Here is a 17,430-nt window from a genome sequence, read left to right as displayed (position 1 = left end):
GTGGAGATGGGAGGACCAAAACTGCCCATGTTTTTAAAAATACAGGTTCAGTATGAATTTTTTGAAATATGCTTTGATTTGTTCCCTAGTCCTTTCAAATAAATTTGGTTGCTTTTTTGACCCTGCACTGGGTACTGAGCTGACATCATCACAGAACTGTTATTTCATTCCTGAATGGTCCTTATCAGTTTATGGAATTACGTGCACCACTTTGCAATACCCTACATGGAATTTCATCTGCCATTTTATCACAAGTTGCTCGTGATCGTCGTGCTCTTCTGCAGCTCTGCACAGTCAGCTCTCAATTTTAGTCCCTGCGATAAACGTAGTGGAATCAGCAGTCTCTGTTTCCCCGTTACTCATCACCTTTTCCAGGTCATTTAGGACTTTGCTGAGCAGCACGGATCCTGGCACAAAGTCCCATAGGATTGTGTTGGTGATTCCTTCCAGTAGGAAAACTGCATTCCTGCTTTTTCTTTCATATCTTTTAATTGCTTATTCATTCAAATGAGGATCTTCTTCACCCATGAGACTTCCATTATAAGAGGAATTTTTTCCCAATTAATTTTAAAAATTCACTTTAGGACACCTGGTCCGATTATTTGTCGATTCCTCAAAAAAAAAAAAAAAAAAAATGCCAATAGGCTTCTGAAGTATGTCTTCCCTTTACAGAAGCTTAATGAATTGCTTCCCAATATGTTTTTCTATGCATCTGCTCATTCTGTTCCTTGCAACGGTCCATACTGATTTGCTGAATGAGGACATTGGGTTTGCTGGTCTGTAGTTCCTCAGATCACCCCTGGAATCCTTTGTAAAAATTATCCATTTCACCACCTTCCCGTCCCCTGACACTGAGACAATCCCCGGTGAGAGATTGCACACCGCAGCTCGCAGTTGTGTTATTTCATCCTTCGGTTAGTTTAGAGCTCTTGGGTGAATACCATCTGGTCCTAGTGAGCTGTCAGGGTTGTGCCGTGGGAAATGCCAGCTCCGAGGAGAGAACTCCGTGCTAAGCCCGGTGCATCGTGCTTCAGTGCAAATGTTCACTACCCTTCCCCTCTTGTTTTGTTTTCTGCTCCTAGGTAATTTGAATTCTGTTTCAATCATTTCTTCTTGGCCTCACAGTCAGACAGCCATACACTTAAGCAAAATAAAGACTACCTAATGGAAAAATAAATGTTATAGAAACGCTGTTCTTTTGATTAATATGTATTTCATGCTTTATTTCCTGCATAGATTGTTTTGCCCTCTTAAGTTGATGAAAGAATCTTCCAGTGTTCAGATAGAGAGTTCACCACATAAAACATGTACCTTTACGCAGAATTATGCCTAAAAATAGATTACCAATCGTGTTAAATAGCCGCAACTGCGCTGGCACAACGCCATGCCAGAAATAATAGAAGTCTCATTAAGGGATTAGAACATTTAAATAGGAATACAGATAGTGAGGGATGGGAACCATATGTAATTGGCAACGTGAAGGCAATTACAAGGAAACAAAACAAGGGGACGTGTCGGGAAGTGTGCGAGAACAGAAATTGAACCAGTAAGGTTCCCACTAAAGCTATGTAATTTAATTTAAAGCTTTGAAGCATTTTCTATCATACTTGGAAGGCTCCAGTATTTTATATCTTTTTATATTGCAGTTTAAAGTCTTACAAGAGAATTTACAGAACTTCTGTGGTTTGGGTGGACTAATTCATTAGCCTGTTGCATTGGAAACATGCAGCATACAGCAATGTATATTCAGACCTTTATGTCTGCAAGGATGGATCAAAGCGTTTACAGTTTCTAAATTAGAAACCATTTTTGTATGTTACAGATCTAGATACCCATTACCACTAAACGTAACTGGCCTAGCAGACTGCTAAGGAAGACTTCAGAACCTCTCAATGTTCAGATACATTTGCTTACGCAGAAATGGTAAATGTCAGTAAAATTCTACATTTGGATAATAGCTCCAGATTCATTTTGACTGTGATCACATGTAGAACAAGTTCCAGCCCTTCCAAAAAGCAGATTCTGTGGATTTGTTTAGAAGGTGGATCAGGTGCTTTGAAGTGTAGACCTTAAAGTTTGGGGGTTTACAAAAAGGAAAAAAAAAAAATCAACCACAAACTGTCTTTGTAGGATTGATGACTCACAATTTATAAAGCCATATGGAATATACTAACCCACACATTTTGACTATGTGAAAATTTTGTTTAAAAGAACAGAGAGGTACCAGTGAAGTGATTGAAGTTGTGTACTTCTGTTCTAAATCACTGCTTTAGAATTAGAACGAAAATTGTGGTCATGCTTTGAATGTATCTATATTATCTTCTCAGAATTAATCCTTTTCCATTTCAGGGTCCTGGTACCCCAAACATCCATACTGCGGCTACTTTTTCACACTGTGGCTGTGCTCTAAAAATGACCCTGGCTACAGAAAAGCAGAGGATACTGTGCGTTACGGTCTTTCTCATACATAAAATATGGCAGTTCTTTGCAAGCCTCGCAGGCATCGCAGGAGATCTCGTGGTCTTCTATCCTCAGCTGCCTTACCCCCATGCCTGCGCTTCTGGAATTACCTGTCAGAAGGCTGCCTCTTAAGCTCTCTCATTTGTGTGATTCACGGTGAAGATTTGGCGTGTGTGCAACAGGGGTTGCAATGTGGGACATAGAGGAAGAGGAGGAAGAACCATGCTCAATAGTTAGTTGCATATGCAGCTGCTCGTGTGCACAGTTTTACTGATGAGAAGATTTCCCGGCAGCAATACAGAACTGCCAGGAATGATCTGACCAGCTTTTTACAAACAAATGGTTCAAACCGAAAGGCTGTGTGTATATGTGAATTGGACAGGTTAGAACTCAGTGTAGGTACGCACCGAGTATCGAGCTGCAGAAGGTATCTGGGACGCTGCAATGGAGCCTTTCATGATCTGGGGCCCTCTGCAGATGGAGTGAGGGATGCCCACGAGGACATGGAGGCTGACAGTCCAGCTTTTTGTCTCGTCAGGCACAGAAGCAGCAAAGGACACAACGTGAGAGTTCCCATCACAGATTGTAATGTAATTTCTCATATCAACTCTCACAGAGAAACCACCCACTGCGGACTGGCTAGCCAGGAACACATGTTCAGCCTGGCACAGGAGCCAATATCTGGTGGGTGTCTTGGTGTAGATACCCATTTTAGTGGACTTCGGGGAGCAGAGCAGAGTGCGAGGACTTGCCTTGCTCCTTAACAAGCTCACCCCTCTTTGCTCCATCTCTTCTAAATGGAAAGGAAATTGCAGGCTGTTCACAGGAAAGAGCCTAGTGCCTTGTTTCTTAGCAAAATAACAGCCCTTGTATGTCACTCCCTTAGAGCAACAAATAATATACTGTCTTGCATTAATAGCAGCTAATTGGCACACACAATCGCAGGAGTGGAGTAATGATGTGTCTTGTGAGCCCTGTGTATCCAGATATATCCATAGATGTGCCATAGGCTTTCCTAGTCAGATGAGCAGTGCCTTGGTAGCTGAAAAATGACATTATGTTAAATGATGATACCCACCTTTTTCACAAACTGTCAGGATTGCATTGAGTGTCCTTCCAGTGTGCTACCTTGCTAAAGTGGTTGGTACGTGCTCTGAATACTGGGATCATTGCAAGACAGTGCATTACACTTGTGAGGAGAAGGGAGCTCAACTACCAACGCTTTGCAGCGTTAACTGGGACTCTGGACCTCCACTGGAAGCCTGTCCACTGCCTGCCTGATGTGAACCTTCCCGGAGTAATGGCTGTAGATAAATCTTTCCACCAGTATGCACCCAGATAATTCTAAGGCCAGTGATGACGGCCCGTAGTGTTCCAGCTTCCCTAGTAGTGTGTTGTGCTGGTTGATTTCTGAAGCTGCCTCAGAAGCAGCAAGGCATAGAGCTGGTGCTCAAAAAGACAGCCATTATTCCGCTATGCATTTTAAACACTCAACCCACTTCCCAGGAGTGGGTATTAACAAAAGACACAACAGGGAAGTGCTTGTGATGCAATGTCACTTGCACAGCAGAGGTGGACAAGCTTCTCCCTGCCCATATCTGCTCGACCAGTTTTGTGTTGGAGTCCAACCTACAGATTCTGCAAAATTGTACAAATTATTAAGGTGGACCCAAACTTTAGAGTTGTCAGTGATTGGCATGAAAAGTGCTAGCTTCCATTAAGATCTTCAGACCTGACCCCAAGTCTCTCTGTTAATGCCCATTGTTTATATTCTTAGTTGGGGGTTGTTGGTTTTTTTTTTTTTCATTTTGGTGAGGTCTTTTTGGTTTTCAGTTGTAAAATGAATAAATACATCTGTACTAGTACACACCTTACCTACAGAAAAACTGAGAGTGAGTTTATTCACCCAAGTGCTCTCTCACGAATCAGTAGCAGTCAGGACTGGCAATGTTCTGTAGGACAATGACTGTCTACTGGGACATTGGAGATGGTCCCCCAAAGATGCTTCAGGTCAGATAGTACCTGTATATGCAAAACCTTAAATGCAGTTGTCGTGGTTTAGCCCCAGCCGGCAGCCGAGCACCACGCAGCCACTCACTCACTCCCCGCCCCCCCTCCCCCCCCTCCCTCAGTGGGATGGGGAGGAGAATGGGAAGGAAAAGGCAAGACCTGGTGGGTTGGTATAAGGACAGTTTACTGGGATAGCAAAGGGAGAAGGGAAGACAAAACAGAACAAAACAAAACAGTACTTAACAGAGTATACGAAACTGGTAATACACAATGCAGTTTCTCACCCAAGGACCGTACAACTCAGACCGCATGCTCAGACCTGTCCCGAAACCGGACTGTCCCCAAGCCACGCGTCCTGGAGCTGCTACTCCCCTCCCCGGCTAGCCCCCCTTTTATGCTGAGCATGATGTCATATGGTATGGAATACCCTCTTTGGCTAGTTTGGGTCACCTGTCCTGTCTATGTCCCCTCCCAACTCCTTGTGCACCCCCAGCCGTGCCACTGGCAAGGCAGTGTGAGAAGCAGAAAAGGCCTTGGCTCTGTGTAAGCACTGCTCAACAACAGGTCCACATAACAAAAACATCTCTATATTATCAACGCTGTTTCCAGCACAAATCCAAAACATAGCCCCATACTAGCTACTGTGAAGAAAATGAACCCTCTCAGCTGAAACCAGGACAGCAGTCCTTCTCACATGTTGGCTTTTCCATGTATAGTGGGCCACTCAATTTTACCAGTGTTGCTTTTCTTCTGTGAAGACCTGCCCTGAGCAAGGGGAGATGAAGCTAGGCTATTGACCACATCCAGTAGTTGGGGAATGAGGCAAAATTCAGTGTTGAAGGACATCATCAGTGTTCATCAGTATCTAAGAGAGGATGGGTTTGACGATCTTCCTTTTGTGAAGTTAAACCATTTTTTATAGCTTCTTCTTGTAATACATTCTTTTCACTTGCTTTGGTCATCTTAGTAGGTGTTCTTCATACCAGCATCACTTTGAATTCTCCTGCTCTAATCAGTGGGGTGCAGTTCACATGACTGGCTGTATTTACACTATTGATGTCTGAGTCTGCGCTAGCCGTATTAACTCGCTGGGCTATCAAGCATCACTTCTTTCCCTGATCTTAACATAAACGTCTAAAATAGGTAAATTACAATGGGAGTTTAAAGCAACTAGTTCCGAGGCAGGCGTCTGCGCTAGCCACGCCTGGAGTTAGGAGAGAGGGATCCAGCCCTGCTCGACCAGAGCTGGGTTCCAGGGGAGCAGTGCTCGTGCCTTTGCCTGTGCTGCTGCCTGTGACAGCAGCATTTACCTGCCTTTGCTTTGGAAATACTTAAAAAAAAAAAAACCATACCAGGATTATTTTTTCCCTGTAGTTTCTGGCAGATAAATCTGCAGCAATTTCTAACATGAAATTTTCTTTCAAGGCAGAACTTCTCCTTTCTCTGTAGCAGAAATTAACTTGATTTTCTGCTATTAAGCCTTTTGCTGTTAAATTTTTGTCTGTTTCTATTATTTTGTCCCTCAATGGCATCAAAGCACTATGGGTAGGCAGGCTGCAAATACAGGAGTAGCCGCTTGGCAGTGGAGCTGTGGGAAGCGAACGAGTCGATTCTCAGCAGGAAATAAATGAGTAGTTTAAGCTACTTCAATGGTAACTCCATGAGCCTCAGCAACACAAGAACTTGCTGCTCTCTATCCGTAACCTTAGATGACTTTGAGGACTGAACTGTCTGCAATTGTCTGTCTTTGTCTCAGCTCATCTGCACAGTATTCCAGTCTTCTTTTATTGACAGAATTTCCTACTTCTGTCATCAACATATTCCAATACATCTCCCTAATTTTGTGCTCTGCGAGATACTACTGTGTAATGCAACAATATGACTAACATTGTTCCTGTTCCTTGCCTGCCTTATCATCTTAAAATTCATTAACCACCTTCACATCCCTCCTTAACACTGTGCTTTGCTGCAACGCCTACAAAAATTTGGAAACAATCTGACTGCGAGTGAGCTGAGAACATTGCCTCGCATGCCAAGTGATATTTTCTCTTTGTTTCCCTGTGCTCCTCCATCTGTTGGCATCCATCTGCCTCCCCACAGACTGTGGGCTCTTTGGGGCAGGACCGTCTCTTTCTTCTGTGAGCCGGCAGTGCCCGGTCCTGTTACCCCTACAGAACTGGTGTGTTAGTTACTTTTGGTTTAGGCAAAATTCCTTTAAGCTTAGCTTTAATTTTTAAGTAATACACAAAATGATCCATGAGGATGCACACAGCTGTGTGTAGAGGAAGATTTGCTGTTTTGTTTTCTTTATATGGTTTTTTAATTATTTATTTATTTATTTGCCTACAGTGACAGCACTTTTTGTTTACTCCTATCCCGCAAAAAGAGCCGCAGTGGAAGCCATGGGTAAGTTCAGAATCCTGCCCGTATTCCTCCACTCTGGCCTCTTCAAGGATGATGAATTTTGTAAAGTACTTCTTTAGTTAAATATCTGAATTATTTTCAAGATTATGACTTCAGGATAATACATTTTGCTATTGTTGTCCAGATATAGAATGAAAATTGTGTATGCTTTATGGAAATCCTCTTTTAAAATGCTGCCCCTGTATCAGTGTGGAAGGCCTTGAGTAAATCAAGCTTAATGACCCTCAAAGCCAGTGGAGAGTCTTGCTTTAAACCAGTTTATTGTTCAGAAATGCGACCGCACATAGGCAGTGCCCTGCAGTGTTCCACCTGCAATCCGTCAGGTAGGAGCAACAACTGCTGGGAGACATCAGCTCCAACCACTTGAGCATGTAGTGGGTCACAAGCAACCGATGCCCGCAAGCATGCACACTTCCCACCACATTGCTACAGGTGCCTTAGCCTTCGTGCTGCCATGAGCCTCTGCCTTCCCCTGGCAGAGGGGGGGTGCCCGTCACCCCAGCCGCCCCTGGGGCAGGGTTTTCCCCTCCTTGGTCTCATGTTCTTGCTCTCACACTGTCATTCTCGTGGCCTTGCCCCAGCAAAGCCAGTAATGTGGCTGTGGTGGGTTCTCATATGAAGCAACTGCTGTCAGCGGGAGAATCACCTGCCTTTCCCCTGCTTCTCCCACCATTGCTTGGGGCCCAAATAATACACGTGCATGGAGTGTAGCAGTCGGTCAGCACACACCAGCCCCAGCCAGCACGCGCCAGTTAGCGATCACAGCATTGCGAGCAGGAACCACCGACAGCAGTTTGAGTAGGTCCCAATGAGACTTGTGTACTTCCATGCTCAGGCACATGGAAAACAAGGAGGTGATTGGTGACAGCCAACATGGCTTCACTAGGGGCAAATCGTGCCTGACAAACTTGGTGGCCTTCTGTGATGGGGTTGCAGCATCCGTGAATAAGGGAAGGGCCACTGATGTCATCTACCTGGACTTGTGCAAGGCATTTGACACTGTTCCGCACAACATCCTTGTCTCTAAATTGGAGAGACATGGATTCAATGGATGGACCACGCGGTGGATAAGGAATTGGCTGGATGGTCGCACTCAAAGAGTTGTGGTCAACAGCTCAATGTCCAAGTGGAGAACGGTGACGAGTGACATCCCTCAGGGGTCGGTACTGGGACCGGCACTGTTCAACATCTTTGTCAGCAACATGGACAGTGGGATCAAGTGCACCCTCAGCAAGTCTGCCAAAGACACCAAGCTGTGTGGTGTGGTCGACACGCTGGAGGGAAGGGATGCCATCCAGAGGCACCTTTGCAGGCTGGAGAGATGGGCCCGTGCGAACTGCATGAAGTTCAACAAGGCCAAGTGCAAGGTCCTGCACGTGCGTCAGCGCAATCCCAAGCACAGCTACAGGCTGGGCGAGGAATGGATTGAAAGCAGCCCTGAGGAGAAGGACTTGGGGGTATTGATTGATGAGAAGCTCAACATGAGCCAGCAATGTGCGCTTGCAGCCCAGAAAGCCAACCGTGTCCTGGGCTGCATCAAAAGAGGTGTGACCAGCAGGTCGAGGGAGGTGATCCTGCCCCTCTACTCCGCTCTTGTGAGACCCCACCTGGAGTACTGCGTCCAGCTCTGGGGGCCCCAGGACAGGAGAGACATGGAGCTGTGGGAGCGAGTCCAGAGGAGGGCCACGAAGCTGATCAGAGGGCTGGAGCATCTCTCCTATGAGGACAGGCTGAGAGAGTTGGGATTGTTCAGCCTGGAGAAGAGAAGGCTCCAGGGAGATCTAATTGCAGCTTACCAGTACCTGAAGGGACCTACAGGAAAGCTGGAGAGGGACTGTTTATCAGGGAGTGTAGTGACAGGACAAGGGGTAATGGGTTCAAGCTGAAGGAGGGTCGATTTAGATTAGATGTTAGAAAGAAATTTTTTACTGTGAGAGTGGTGAGGCACTGGAACAGGTTGCCCAGAGAGGTTGTGGATGCCCCCTCCCTGGAAGTGTTCAAGACCAGGTTGGATGAGGCTTTGGGCAACGTGGTCTAGTGGAGGTTGTCCCTGCCCATGGCAGGGGGCTTGGAACTAGATGATCTTTAAGGTCCCTTCCAACCCAAACCATTCTATGATTCTATGATTCTATGACTTTCTGGGGCGACCTTGCTGTACTGGAGGGGAGCCCTGGGGAGGCTGCTCACCCGGGGACCCCCATCACTACTCTTTCCACTGGCCATTGAGGAGTTTTCCCTTTTCCCCTTTTCTACTTTCTCTCTCTCTCCTCCCCCCTCTGCTCCCCATTCCTCCTTGGTTTCCATTTTTCACCAAAAGCATCTCTCCATGTTAGAGTCCATGCATGCCGTCAGCTGCAGACCCCGCTGATGGATCCTTGTGCGTGTGAACCTGTTTGGACGTCCTTTGCGTAACAGCCACGCGTTGGCTGCAGCTCCCTAGTCTGGGCTTCCACGCAGGTGTAAGAGCAGCTGCTCTCCCCAGCTGCTGTTGCCTGTTGTTTAACTCACACACCCTACCAGCTCACATCACTCCTCCCTCTGTCTGCTTCAGGATGGCTACAAAAATTTTTAGAAATAGGTTTCAGAAGTAAGAAAGCAGAGGGAAAATAGCAAGTCTAAATGTACGCAATGGACTTCCTTAGGGGTGAGAGTCAGGCCCCGCTAGCATTCAGAGTCTCTTGAGTACCACGGACCATCAATATTCCAGCTCCTGCAAGAGTCTGCCATGGCAAGAACTGACCAGCAGAAGAGAGCAGTATGGGTCCCTTTTCCGAAGAGACATTTCTGATGCTAAAGCTGAAATATGGGTGTAGAGGGAAATGTTGACATAGCTGCCCTTTCACCAGGATAAGTAAATATACTGGAAAGTAGTTGGGACAGTGAGCTGGAAAATAGAAATCACTGTATGGAGTACAGATAATAAGGAAAACCGGAAAGTTGAGCCCAATTTTAGGAGATAACATATTTAAGGATCTGAAAGTGAATTCAAGATGATGGGAGAAGCAGCTGTCTGTGAAAGAGAACCTAATGAAATCTGTGGCACATCATAGAGAAAGCACCAAGTTCATGAATTGTAAGTTTGTAAGTTTGCAGATGACACCAAGTTGGGTGGGACTGTTGATCTGCTTGAGGGTAGGAAGGCTCAACAGAGGGATCTGGACAGGCTGGATCGATGGGCAGAGGCCAACTGTTTAACAAGGCTCAGTGCCGGGTCGTGCACTTGGGTCACAACAACCCCACACAACGCTACAGGCTTGGGGAAGAGTGGCTGGAATGCTGCCTGATGGGAAAGAATCAGGGGGTGTTAGTTGATAGTGTGCTCAGGTGTGCTCAGGTGGCCAAGGCGGCCAACAGCATCCTGGCTTGTATCAGAAATAGCGTGGCCAGCAGGACTAGGGAAGAGATCATCCTGTACTCAGCACTGGTGAGGCCGCTCCTTGAGTGCTGTGTTCAGTTTTGGGCCCCTCACTACAAGAAAGAAATTGAGGTACTGGAACGTGTCCAGAGAAGGGCAACGAAGCTGGTGAAGGGTCTGGAGCAGCAGTCTTGTGAGGGGCAGCTGAGGGAACTGGGGTTGTTTAGCCTGGAGAAAAGGAAGCTGAGGGGAGACCTCATCGCTCTCTACAACTACCTGAAAGGAGGTTGTAGCCAGGTGGGTGTTGGTCTCTTCTCCCAGGTAACAAGTGATAGGACAAGAGAAAGTGGCCTCAAGTTGTGCCAGGGGAGGTTTAGGTTGGGTATTCAGAAAAATTTCTTCACTGAAAGGGTTGTCAATCACAATACCAGGCTGCCCAGGGAAGTGGTTGAGTCCCCATCCCTGGAGGTATTTAGAAGACGTGTAGATGTGGTGCTTTGGGACATGGTTTAGTGGTGGACTTGGCAGTGTTAGGGTAATGGTTGAACTTGATGATCTTAAAGGTCTTTTCCAACCTAAATGATTCTATGATTATAGTGTAGTTTCAGCCTAAATATTTGAGGCATCTGTATTGGAGTGGTCAACAGCACAGGCTTGGTGTGGGTCACAAAACCAACCCAAAGAGCAGGGGCCTGAGCTCTGTGCTGCCATGCTTGCCCTGCTGCTTCCTACCGAGCTGTGGTGGGCAATGCTAACATGAGTGTCCCTGCACCATGCTCTGGAGAGGCAGGGATGTGCTCACAGGCAGCACACGCAGCAGAAATTGCTTTTCAGGGAGTGCCAGTCAAGGAGGGACTTCTAACGCTGTGAAAATAAGTTGTTCCTGTTGGTTGATTCCTGCTGCATTTGGGGAAACAGCCCTTGCTCGTCCAAAGGCACGGGAATACAGCAAAGAAACATTTAATTTAATTATTGGTTTCTCGTCTTAATGGAAATAGAGCACAAGATGGTGAGTATTGACAGCTGGGTTCACAGCGTCCCTTTAATTTTGGGATGGGGAACATATCATTTGTACTCTTACCTGCTTGATGCCTATTAGAAAATGATGTCTCCATCGAGCAGCGAAGGCATCAGCAGATGAGCGAGGTGAGTAGTCTGCAGTGCACGTGGGATCCCCGTGTGTTTGCCCAGAGAGCCCTTTGCTGCTTGTGCTTTTCCTCCTCTCTTAGCCGCTGCCCTGCCCAGGAGGGGCACGTTCATCTCTGCGTCGTGGCAGTCGGGACTCAATTCTCAGAGGCCTGAACTTCGACAGGAATGGAGGCAGCCCCTTGTTTGATCAACGTTCTCCTGAAACAGCCTGGGAGGGTTATTCTTTCAGAGTTGTTGGGAAAGTAACGCAGATTTTGATAACACCTGCAATTACAGGAAACGTTCTACAAGTCAGCTGTGTTGAGCATGGCCAAGAAATCATTTTTAAAGACAGCTGTGGCATTCAAGGCATACTCTTTCCATTCCCTTTTATTTTCCACACAAAGAAACTTGGTTGGGAAGCTCTCCCTTTCTGAATACCGTGCCACGGGAATCTCACTGCCGGTCTCCGAATGGAAAGAATTGCACAAAAAATGACAGAAATTGTTAGTAACGCATTTTTTGCAGCTCCTGAAACTCCAATACTGCAGTAAGTTGTTTTTTCTATGAATGCAGTCAAGGCTAGGAATTTAAAGGAAAAACTCAGCGTTCTGTGTATTTCCAGAAGAACACGGACTCTGCAGTTTTAGCCTTGTCCTGCTCTGGGCAGCAAGCCCAGGTGCTCTCCTGTTTGTGCGGGAAAGTTAGCATGGGGCATACAGTGAGAAGCAATAACAAGAAAAAAGCCTTTGCCTCTTTATAGTATAGATTTTCATCCCAAACGCATTTGGAAGGGCACCGTGACTTGTATTTACTGATACTATATTCTAATGTATACTAATATATTAGACTTATATACTAATATAATTATATACTAATATAATACAGTATGTTGCCATTAACTTCAGTTAGCTCCCAGTTTTATGTTGATAGTTTTTTATTAATACAATATTTCCTATAGCTGAGGTATACGGCAGTTAAGGTTTAGCATGGGGTCACTGCGCAAGTTGCATATTAAAATAAAACCCCAGATTGGCAGGTCCTCAGTCTCTTGCTTTTAGTATTTAGATTGACGCTATAGGATGAGTTCAAGTTCCCTTTTTTGTGAAGGAGACATGGCTCCACCGGTGCTGACGGGGTTCGCGGGCTATAAACGTGGTGCGGCAAGAGGAAAATGAGATCTGCCCACTGCATGCTTTACAAGCCAGCGCCTCAGAAGAAAACAGCATCGTTCCTTTATATAACATTAATTAAGCATCTGCTGAAAAGTAAATGAGTTATGAGAATTCTTGATAAGTGGTATCGTTGTGGAATACCTAATGTAGAGTATTTCTCCAAGTAGAAACATTTCATGTTTCTGTTCTTTTATGGCAGGAATATTTCTCAGAGAGCGTTAGGCTGCCGTAGCAGATACTAGAGGGGTGTAAATCAGTGCTGTTCTGTGGAGCACTTGTGATGAAAAGCGATTTGGGCTCCCTGTGCACACTGGTCTTATACAGGCTTACATCTCCTGAAGATTTTAGCCTGCATGTTTGGAAGTATGACTGCAACTGGAGCCAAATTCTGCCTTGCTATCCATACTTAAGGTTGCACATATTGATAATGGGAAAAAGGAGCTTTCTCAGCACAGTCTGTCCATGAACTCCTAAAAGAAAGAGAAATTAATTTTGTAGATTAGATTTTACCACCATTTCTCACATTGTGAACTATACGACCCCAGGAGCAGAACTGAATCCAAGCTCACTACAGTAAAAAGAAATTACCGATAACAGAAAGTAGTAATAACAGTAATAATAAGTATTAGATTAAGTATTTTTAGTGGTAAAGCTTTAGCATAGAAAAAAGGGCAAGAACATGCATAATGCTGAGTAAAAGAGAATGCTGTCACTAAAGAAAGAACTTATTTTTAAATGTGCCTCCAAATAACCCTATTATATTAGCACATCCTTTCAACTCGGGTCATGGCTACATTAAGCTTCCTACCCGGTCAGGTTATCCTGTGGCTATGTATAAATATATGCTCTAAGTTACATAAAAGCCATCCAATCCTATTTGCATTGTCACTCTACTACAATGACCTCCTTTTTTTACGCCCAGTGCTATCTATAAAGCAGGCTTAGGCCCTTTCGTTCTTAAGGAGGTCAGCTGTCGCTTTGCTCTCTTAATGAGCTTTGGGCATTCCCAGAGAGTTTTCCAATATTGCAAGACATACCTGGCCCCGGGCGGGACAGTTGGGCTCTGCCAACGCCTAAGCGGTGCGGATAAACCCCATGTGACAGCTTATGCAACTGAGCTGGGCTTTATATACCCCTAGGACCTTAAGCATGTAAAGGGCTCGAGGGAAAAGAGCATCAGGTGAGGAAAAAATGTTTACGTATGTTGCTTCTTGGAGTGCTTTGGCATTGTAGCAAACCATATTAGACTTAATCTTATGTTTCATTAAGAGGTCAACTTGTAAAAAAGCCCTGGGGTTGAGTAATGTTTTGTGTGTTCTAAAAATTGTAGGGGCTGGAATTCTACGAAGACTCAGAAATCATGGTTATTCCTCTCCGGAGAATGACACCTGGGTATATAAGGTTGTTGCAGGTATGAAAAGTCTGACTTTTTTTTTTCTGCTTTTAATTAGATATTTGAAATACCAGTATTTCTCTTGCTCAGACTGATTTTATTTCAAATTATTGCATGACCAACCCAAGGGAACACTGGCTTCTGGTGGGTTAACTTGCGTAACAACTCAAAGAAATCTTAATTAAGCCTCTACTGAAAAGTAAATGAATTATGATAATTCTTGATAATTGGTATCATGCTGGAATATCAAATGCAGACTACTTGGAAGGAGTTTATATTTCTGCAGTGCTTAAACAGAAACTGCTTCTCCATCATTTTCTCTTGCAATGGCTTTGTGTGTTTGGGGCAGTAGGAAAATGTTAATGGGAGGAAGGATGCTGGGTTCCTAAGCAGCTTGAATGAGCTGTCAGTGAAACATTTCAACCAGCTTCTACAGTTATGATAAAGAAACCTCAATCAGTATTGACCTCTGGAACATTGGGGACCAGAGTATCAATCATTATATGAAGAAAAAAATAAAAGCATGCATAGAAAATGTTTTAAATCTGCTAAATAATTGAAAATAAAACAGCCAAATATATATGTATATACACACCTAAGTGGAGCATCTTCCTTATTGTACTTCATATTTTAATATTTACAGAGTATATATCCTTCTGTTGGAAAATCTCACAGCTCTTAGCAATGCAATCTGCATCCAAAATCAGAGAGTGTATAGATGAGAGGTGATAGTCGAGTGGTTGAGAGGCTGAGCTAAGGATGCTGTGCTGCAGTTCTAGCAGTGAATTTCTTTCATGTCTCCCTGCGTATCTTTTGATATCGGCTTACACAGTAATTTTATTTGGAATATCTTTTGTCTTTATTTATTCTGCTGCTGAAGTAGCCACACTGTCAGCCACATTTATCAAGGTCAGAGCACTCAGCTCTGATTATTTAAGCTTACATAAAAAACCTAGAATCTGGAAGCAAAAATCAGGCTCCTTGGAATCTGTCACTCCTGTGAGTGGTGCCATGCTTTCTGTCCATGGACTGCAAGGGAAAACATTAAAAAAACCCAAAAACAAACATTATTTGAGACCTAGTCATCATTTCACATAAGAAATGCTGCAACTAGAAAGATGCATGACATGTTTTAATTCACAATGCCAATATGTATAGGAATTTATGGTTTGCTCTCTAGGGAGGCCATGCAACTGTGTTTCTGCTTCTCGGTCACTGTATCATGCATAGTAGGCAAGCAACAGTAACTTAATTTATTTTCTGATTTTATTCAGATAATCAGTAAATAATTAAATTTTTATCTTTACTTTGATTGGCATTTCCTGCTTCTTTGTTGGACGTGACAAAGCGACTGTGTTAAAACTTGTCTGCTTGGTCTAGTCCTACCTGTGGAGCTAATAAAAGATGCTACTGATCCCCTTTAGCCTTGCTTTCCTGAATTAATAACTAACATTCAAGGGAGCATCACTGTGTTAGTAGGTAGTCTGTGGGAGGGAAGAGATCTTTGTACCTCACAGAACAAGAAAGTCCCTTCTCCTTTATGCCTAAGCCTCCACGCTTGATTCAGCTCTCCCCTCAGCCAAGTAGCCAGGGGGAACCCCATAAAAGTCACTGAAATCAATGAGTTACAAGTGAAAGAAAAATCGTATCAGAAATGTGTCTTTTCTTTTACAAAATGATAAAAAGGGAGCCTTCCAAAATGTGCGATAGTTTGTGCTCTTCAGCAGAAAGCAGAGTCATGCTATATTAAATGGCACGGAGAAGAAAAAAGTGCTTTGCAGGTTCCAAAGACCCACTTTTTCTCTTGCACTCGGCTGAATCAGCGTGTAACTTGCCCCGTGTTTCCCGTAGACTCAAGCTGCAGGAAAAATCGTTATCAACTCATCAGACGCGCTGCTGCACCGGGCGGCATTGCTGCTGGGGATGTTTGGGATCAGCATATCCAGCTACAGCACACACCAGCTAACTCAAAAGAAGAGACTTCCCTTGACCCTTTAAGCTGCGTTGGGATGTGACCCAAGAAGTAAAGGCATCAGTAGTGCTGATGAGTGGCTTTTCTGCCTCAGCTACCAGTGTGGAGGCAATGAGACACTTTGCCGCCGTGATTTCTACATGCAAAGTTAAAAAGATGGAAGAATGACAGACTTCTTCAAGGAAGAAAAAAAAATGATGACTAGCAGAGGCATCAGATTTCCAAATAAGATGAACTGTCTGTAAATACAACGGACTTCTTTTGTTATCCAGTGTATACATAGAGATATAAAGGTATAAAATACAGTTAAAATCGGAGTAGATGTAAACAGATTGATGGGATGCCATGCTTCGTTAGTGTCACCTTGTTGCAGCTTTTGCAAATTGACTCCTATGTGAAGACTGGTTTTGAAAAGGAAGAGTTAGAAGCAACATACTCCTCATGACAAGGGTTAGACCAAGTAAAAATAATCTCTCATAGCCTCTTTGTACTGTTAGATCCAACTAGCTATTTACATTTGTGTGTATTACAGAATTTGTGCGCTCTAACCTTTCCTATTGAATCTTAAACATTTCTTGATGCCTTTTGTGTAGAATTGTTTGTGTATTGTAACACAAGCTGCTAGCCTTCTGCAACCGCAGAGATGGCCGCAGGCTGCACCATCCATATGGTGCTGGGAAGGAACCACAGCGCCAGACCAGATAACTTTGTAATTCTGCACAGAAACTCTACTCTAGAAATTATCAGTAAAAATATTGGGTTTGGTTTCGTTGCAGAGTTCGGTATCTGATCGTATTCCTCTGCAAAGCCTGCTCATCCCATAATATACATTCTGATTAAAATAAAAATAGAGTTTGACCTTTTTTTCCTTCCTTTTCGCTTGTTTTCTTGTTCTTCTCAGTTGATGCAATAGCTTAGTCAGGAATGTTCTCTTACTATTGGTTTGCATTTTTCCAACTGTTCCTGATGTTTTATGTAAACACGGCTTTGTAGGCTCTTTGGTGCATATGTTAGCATTTAAAATCCTTTGTTCTCAGTTACTAAATACAAATATTATTTTTTTTTGGGGGGGGGGGTGTCTGTGTTTAAAATTATTTCTTCTGTCAACAGTGTTTATATTCAACCACTAAGGGGCATCCTACACAGCTGAATATTTTGAAGTCTTCAGATTGCTCATTGCAACATTACAAACCACAAATTGAATCAGGTTGAAATTTTCACCTTTTTTATTTTTAAATTGTTCTTGCTCCCATTTCCCTTTCTCATCCCCTCCAAGAAATGTCTCTCCTCCCCCCACAACTGTTGTTAAATTGAAGGAGATGGGAAGATCAGTGTTTACAAGGCCACCTTTTTTACAACGTACCAGGTCCCAAACTACCTCCATCTTGTATAGCCTTCTCTTTACATTTAAAATAAAAATCATATAATGGAATATTCCATCTTCTGCCTTCACCTACAAGAAATGAAACAAAATACTTGATCCCTTTGGCAAAGGAAGAATGATGTCTCTAGA

General features: G+C 44.0%; 1 protein-coding gene across 2 annotated transcripts in view; it reads left to right on the top strand.

Annotated features, from left to right (window-relative positions):
• ERICH1 (glutamate rich 1) overlaps nucleotides 1–16,912 on the top strand; it is a 99,264-nt gene extending 82,352 nt beyond the window's left edge. For both annotated transcript variants that reach the window (XR_008576196.1, XR_008576199.1), the window contains exons 7-8: nucleotides 13,883–13,963; nucleotides 15,797–16,912. The gene's annotated coding sequence lies outside the window, so the exon portion shown is untranslated. The remainder of the gene's footprint in view (nucleotides 1–13,882; nucleotides 13,964–15,796) is intronic.
• The last annotated feature ends 518 nt before the right edge of the window (nucleotides 16,913–17,430 follow it).

Source organism: Grus americana, chromosome 3 (assembly GCF_028858705.1).
Source record: "Grus americana isolate bGruAme1 chromosome 3, bGruAme1.mat, whole genome shotgun sequence".
Taxonomy (NCBI): domain Eukaryota; kingdom Metazoa; phylum Chordata; class Aves; order Gruiformes; family Gruidae; genus Grus; species Grus americana.
This window is presented reverse-complemented; position numbering and strand designations above follow the sequence as displayed.